The sequence below is a fragment of the Phyllostomus hastatus genome, unplaced genomic scaffold (genome assembly GCF_019186645.2).
Source record: "Phyllostomus hastatus isolate PE091 unplaced genomic scaffold, TTU_PhHast_1.1 phas_contig_41, whole genome shotgun sequence".
Classification (NCBI taxonomy): Eukaryota; Metazoa; Chordata; class Mammalia; order Chiroptera; family Phyllostomidae; genus Phyllostomus; species Phyllostomus hastatus.
In genome coordinates this window covers 3,183,231-3,190,724 of record NW_025333876.1, presented here as the reverse complement: position 1 = coordinate 3,190,724, position 7,494 = coordinate 3,183,231, and positions in this window count along the sequence as shown.

The window sequence follows — 7,494 nt, the reverse complement described above, 5'->3', positions numbered from 1 at the left end:
GGTTTTCTTAGCTAGGCAGACACCTGACAGGTTATAAATCCAACATCAATAATTGTATCAGGCAGAGTATGAGGTGCTCCCCTAAGAAAACCCCACTAGCACGATCTGTACCCAATGAAACTGCCTACAATATTGTCCTTTTGGGGTTAGACAAGATGGTCTGCATTAAACTCCCTTCCAGCTCAGCCTTGCATGATTTTGCACATTTCTGAACTGAAGAGAGCACAGCCAATACTGTGAATACATGAAGGATTGACAGATAACTCTCAATTGAGGGACAACTATCTGAGATGTAATAGAGTTTATCAGTGTAATAGAGTTGCACTGAGGTGGCCCCAGGGTAAAAATAGAGCCTGTGTGAGCTTACCCATCTCCAAAGAGACTATCCAGAGAGATGATTAGTGAATGTGGTACTGAAGAGATCAGAGAAATACACTAGTTGATGGGGGTATACAGTCAAGACAGAATGGGGTGAGGGGGTTATCATCTAACCTCCATTAATTTAACCTGTTTATGTGATTATCAGAAGAAAGAATATTAATGGAATGACCTGTTCTTATGAAGTAAATAAAAAGATAAACAAAAAGGAAAAACATGTTCCTTTTTATGCAGCACTGTACATAGGGGTTAGATGTAGCATATCTAATAGGAATGTATATTGTCACTCCTAGAAAGGATATATTTCTATATGGCATGCACTATTCAAAAGATCACTGGAACCTGCATTGCACTGCCTCAAGAAATCCCTTTTCTTCTCTGCTATGCTTGCTCACTAAATAATCATCTGGTTACTCAATCAATATCCAAAATTCTTGCTGATACGAATAGGGTGCCCTAGGCTCAGTCCTCTTTTGAAAAATGCCTGCATATCAGAACCACCTGAGGAACTTAAGAAAGTCCCTGGAGGTTCTAATGTAGTCAGTCTGGAGTGAGGTCTTGGAAGATAGTTTAAAAACCTCCCCAGGTGACAAACAGATACATATCCAGACATGGAAACTACTGCCCTGGATGAGTGCTTGTCAGCCCTAAGTGCACATAAGAGTAATTACAGTTGAGTGGAAAGTAAAACAAACAAACACAAAGCCAGCGGTTCTCAGCCTTGGCTGCTAGGTGCCAGTCCAGGCCAACTAGGTAAGAATTTCTGGGAGGGGGAGGCAGACATTCTTTTTCCCCAAATGTTCTCCAGGTGATTCCAGGATGTGGCCAGGGTTGAGAATCAGCACTTCAGATGAGGGGCCAGAGAGTAAATATTTCAGGCTTTGTGAGCCAGGTCGCACAGTCTGGTGCGACTACTTAACTGCCATCGTAGCACAAAGCAGCCACAGACCAAGGGGAAAAACTCACATGATTGTGTCAACAAGTGCAGAAATACATATTTAATAAAATTAAACATTCACTCATGATAAAAACTCTTCAGAAAGTAAGATCAACCTGATAAAAGGCATCTATAAAAACATCAAAACAACAACAAAAAAACCCATACAGCTAATATGGTACTTAATGGTAAAAAGACTAGATATTTTTTCTCTAAAATTGAAAATAAGGCAGGATTTCAACTGATTATATGTAAATTATACCTCAATAGCCTTAAAATTAAGGCTATATTGTTGCTTTGAAGCCAGGACTAATCCATGTTTAAGACCCTTGATAAAGGTATAGTTATCTAGCTTGTCTTGGGAAAGACATAGGTGGTCAGTAAATAGGAATTTACATAGGCAAAACCTCCCATCCAAGGTTCCTGTGTTTGAAGGTATTATATTTCCTCCCTTTACACCAGCAGTTCTGAGTGTGGCCCCAGGATTAGCAGAACCATCAGCGAGGACTTGTTAGCAAGGCAAATTTTTAGGTTTGACTCTAACCTCCTGCATCACTAACTCTGGGGGTGGGGCTTGCAATCTGTCTTTTAAGTCCCTCCCATGATTCTGAAGCTCAAGAAAGTCTGAGAACCACTGCTCTGTACTGTACTAAAGACTTGGGGCATCTTGGCTTCATTTACTGTAGGCCTTTGTTGAATACACTTTTGCAAACTATTAAAGCCACATTCAGCTTCTTGGGTTCAACAAATCTAGAATTACCTTGTGTAAGGGCATCATATTAATATCCTAGAAGTGCACTCAAAATCTGTTCCTTCACATGTTCCAGAAGTTCTTGGAGATATAAATTGGCAAAGTCCCCAAATTCTTTCTACATGTTAGATTTCTTTGGGTTTGGTCTCCAGGGGAGGCATGCTGGACTCTTCACACTAGCCAGGTTTGGAAATAAAGACAGCAGTGACCAGAGGGGAATTGGCTTTCTCTGGTAAACTTGACCCCCTCTGGTGAAAAAGTCTTTAGAAAAAACAGCCTCCTCTGAGTGAAGAAACTGCATCCTTTTGCAATTGTATTCTCACTTACCTCTATTCTCAGGGTCCTAATAAGTGTTCCGATTTTCTTTTTCTTTCTTTTTTTTAACAACAGCAGGTGTCTGACATTTTTTTATTGTTTTAAGGATTTTATTTATTTTTTGTGAGAGAGGGGAAGAGAATGAGAAAGAGAGGGGGAGAAACATTGATGTGCGTGCAATACACCAATCAGTCGCCTCTCGTACACCCTTAACTGGGGACCTGACCCGCAACCAAGGCATGTGCCCTGACTGGGAATGGAACCGGTGACCTTCCAGTTCACAGGCCAGTACTCAGTCTACTGAGCCACACCAACCAGGGCCCAATTTTCATACATTGGATCTGGTAGGGAAGGGACTTCAACAGCAGTATGAATTCTGGAGACTCAGATTCGTTTTTACAGAGTACTATTATTTGTAAGAAATGGCATTTTTTAGGCTTCTGTAGGCCGGTTTGAGGATTTGAACTTGTTATTTACTTGCTTTAAGGCAGAAGCAGCCACCCCACCATTCCGACTTTGTCATATTCTGGTTGCTCAGAACTTTGCTATGAATTGGGCACATGACTTCATATGACCGGGGGGAGAGCCATTTTACAGTTGCCTGCCAAACACAACCAGCTTTCCCACCTGGTTTCACTGCCTAGTCTGCCTCAGTCAGATCTAACTAATCCTGGATTCCCACAGTTCTCTGGGGACCTGGTGCCTATAACACCAATTGTTGACTCCAATGCCTGTTATCATTGAGAGATCCTGACTGCAAGCATTGATTCAAACAAAAAAGCTGAAAAAAATAGAGACACTTATTGGACCATCAGAAATCTGAATACTGACTGAACATTTAATTATAAGGAATTATTAAGGTAGGCATGATACTACTGGGGTTATGTTAGCTTTGTAAACTGAAATATTTACACATAGAAATAATGTCTGGAATTCTTTCCAAAATAATATTGAAGGGAAAGTGGGTAAAAAGGGTAGATGAAATAAGATTGGCCATGAGTAAATTCTGGAAGCTAGATGATGGGAACATGAGATTATATTGAATTTCTCTACTTTTAGGTGTTTGAAATTTTCCGTAATTAAAAGTTTAAACACAACAATGTGCCACTTCTTCTGACTTTTCAGTTCCCTTTGTCTTCTGTTAAATGTTCATAATAGAGTGCCTGCTTGTAACCCACGCACGGCAAGAAATGGAGCAAGGCTATGGCTACCCTTGCCCTTGCCTGTCCTGACCTCTAACTTTCTCTCGCTACTGGGCAAAACATCAGCAGTATTGAGGTCAGTAGTGCTTCCCCTACAGCTAACCTAGAATTGCTTTGGTGATAACATCTCTGGTAACTATAACTATGGTATCTATGATGACTAAAGTATTGTTAAGTATATTCAATATTCTGTGAAGTAGCATTAATTTTTATTAATAATACCATTAATGCCAAAAGTTAAATTCAGCACTTTAACTCCAATGTAATTTTATTGTCTTTTTTTAAAGATATTATTTATTTTTAGAGAGCGAGCAAGGGAGGAAGAAAAAGAGGGAAACATCAATGTGTGGTTGCCTCTCGCACGCTCCCTACTGGGCACCTGGCCTGCAACCCCAGCATGTGCCCTGACTGGGAATCAAACCTGCAACCCTTTGGTTTAAAGGCAGGCACTCAACCACTGAGCCACACCATCCAGGGCATAATTTTATTTTCAAATCGAAGGTCTATGTATTCATTAAAACAACTACATTTAGGGTATCAAAAAGAGCCATGGCAGAAATGCACTATAAAACATTAAGAATTTATGAATCCATAGGATACCTTAAAAAAAGAAATGGGAGAAACCTGCCTTTATAAAAACTTGTCAGACAATAAATGTAGAAGAAATAATGAAATAACATATATTTCAGCCCTCTCCTGTTCCCAAAGACCATGTTATAAATCATTGAGGTGAAGATTTTTCATGGATGCTAAAACCTCTGGGTAAAAGTTTCTTGGGGAACAGGACATATGCAGGGCCTCAAGTCACTTCAGATTACATACTAATCACAAGAGGGAAACTACTTGACAATGGAGAGCTCTGGTGGCCAACCTGTTAACTAGGTGATCACACTCAGCAACACCAATCAGGACACACCTGTGGCTCCTGCTGGGCTGCAGTAAAAAGCTCATGGCAGCACCTCTGTGGACTTCTTGCCAAAAAATATGAATCTGAATCAACTCAGGAGGAAATTACACAAGATGTTGATAATTGGTGAGTCTACATGAAGGTTATTTTGGGTGTTCTTTGTATTGTTCTTTCAGGTTTTCAAATTTTTTCAAAATAAAAGTTGGTGAAAATATAGTGTGGTTTGTTTTACAAGATTTCTACATACTACAGAAAACAAAAAGGGTGGGTTAAGTCTTGAGTAAAAATCAATCTATCTGTCCAAAAGGAAGCCTAGCCAAAATTAAAGCAGAATTCCACCTGGTCCTTCAATGACCCGAAGCCATACATGCCCTCTGCATGACCTCTACTTCCCCACGGAGATGAGCAACACAGCTTTTCCTGACTTCACGAGGTCAGGACACTAAACAGAGTACAACTGACAAGCCACGTCTACTCGCTCCAGAAATAAATTCAAGATCTGGAAGCAACCTCTAAATTTTCAAAACTTTATTTTTTATCTTTGAAAGAAAAAAGCATTTTAAGGACCTTTCTATTTTGTTCAATTGGGAAAAAAAACTGCTGAAATTCTAGTAGGAAAAAAATTAACAGCATGTTCTCACTCTTTTTTTGAAAAAAGATTTTATTTTTAGGGAAAACGAAGGGATAAGAAGAGTGAGAGAAACATTCATCGGTTGCCTCTCAGACGTGTCCCAGATGGGGATCAAACTCAAAACCCAGGCATGTGCCTTGACTGAGAATTGAACCAGCAACCTTTCAGTCCGGGGGAAAAGCCCCAACAACTGGGCCACACTGGTCAGGGCTATTCTCACTCTTTAATATGATTTAAGGATCTATAGGACAAACTAAAAGTACAGATTCCTAATTAAACATTTGTTGTATGTAAAGGAACCTGGATTTCAACTTTGAAATCATGAACTAAATGCATTCAAGGAAGGGTCATGGAATTTTGCTTTAATGAAAGAACAAGTCAAAATTTATACTTAGATTTCATCTGTTTGAAAAAATTTTTTTAACCAATTGTAGATTTCAGTGTAAGTTTATACAAGGCCTTTCCATTTTTCAAAGTAATCTACTTATTCAGATCACCTTTCACATTCTTGAATGTCTGCAAAGGAGTGACAAGTGCAGGAACACCGGGTCATACTTAGGTGAACTCCTGAAAGAGGGCAGCACCTACTGCAAAGGGCAAAACTAATGAAAAATGATAAGCCTATATTTATATTTTGCAGAGAGTAGGTGTGATGTGTTTAGTGGAACAGCCACATGGCATGCCACATTTTGCCACACCCCAAACATTTCCAGACAATAAAACCCACAAGTTCTTTTATTTTCATATACATTAAAAGGCTTAATTAATATAGAATTAGGTTGCACCCTCATTAGTTATATTACTTTTTCATTGTAAATTTTATCATCTCAGCCACCAACCTATAAAGTTCCTCTTGAATCCAAACATTAGTATTTTACAAGCAAAACAGAGACAAGGAAAATACTAAACTAATTCTTCAATAAAATCATTGAATCTGAAGGGAAAAAATGCCTAACTGAAGATCTGGCCCCTAGGCAAGGAACTCAGAGTCTTGTACCCGACTCTTTCAAAGGAAACTGAATAATCCCCCAACTCCTGTGGATTTGAAACTTTTCAAAATAAAAAGTAGGTGAAAATATGGTTTATATTTTGCAAGATTTCTATGTAATACAAAAAAAATAAAAGGGTAATTGAACTCTTGATTTAAAATCAATCCAACTCTCCAAAAGTAAGCGTTGCCAAAGTCAAAGCAGAAATTCACCTGTTTCCCCAATAACCCAAAACAAACACTGTAGACTGCCGACACTAAGAACCGTCAGTAAACTTTTCAGTACTGAGGTACACCAGAAGAATTAACTGATGCTAAAGAATGTCACTAATATAAAGGTAAAAAGAAAGCAAGCATATAAAAATCAAAGGTTCTCAACCCTGGAGAGCTTTTCAAAAGTATATTTCCTGGGACCTACATCAGAGTGGTCCTGTTGGAATTTTTTTTTAATTATTTATTTCAATTTTTTTTTACTGTATTTTTTTGACACCATGACACCAAATTTTCTTTACAAGATTCCCAGGTGATTTTATGTGCTTCCAGAATGAGGATCACTGGTTAAGAGTAGAAAAGTGAAAAAGTAGAGGGACAGGAAGCAAAAGGCCCTTCAACAAGTAAAAGCTAATCATGGTTACTAATTTGTCTAAAAGTATCAGCGTCTCCATTTAAACTGTCATTAATTTCATAGCACCCTCTACTGGTCAGGAAGGGTATCTACTATTCCTAGAACTAGGGGACATTTCCAACTTTAAAAGCGAGTATGTCTAGAAACAATTAGTACCTTCATTATTTCAATATTTTCTTATAATTTAAGTGTAAAATGGGTTAACAAATATTGTGTTGGAAAATATGGTTTTAAACTTGATCTCAACAGTCAGGAACAGTTCAAATGTGTCAGTGGTTTATCTCAAGGTTTGTCAACCTTGACACTACTGACTTTTGAACCAAATGATTCTTGGATGCAGTTATACAATACTTTTTAAGACATAGAAACATTTTTAAGACATTTCTTAAGACATAGAAAGCTACTGTTTTCAATATCAATTTGGAACATTTTACATCTTTTTAGTACTTTCAATTCTTCACAATCAGGGGTGTTCAACTTGCAGCCTGCGGGCCACATGCAGCTCAGGATGGTTGTGAATGCAGTCCAACACAAACCCGTAAACTCTAAATTTACTTAAAACATGAGATTTTTATGTGACTACATGTCACAGTGTATTTGAAGTCCAAGACAACTCTTCTTCCAGGGTGGCCCAGAGACACCAAAGGGTTGAACGCTCCTGCTTGACCTATATGCTCCTACCCACTATATATGCCCGTAGTAGTGGTAACCCCTGCCCGTGACAACCAAAAATATCTTCAAAACACTGTCAAATGTCCCC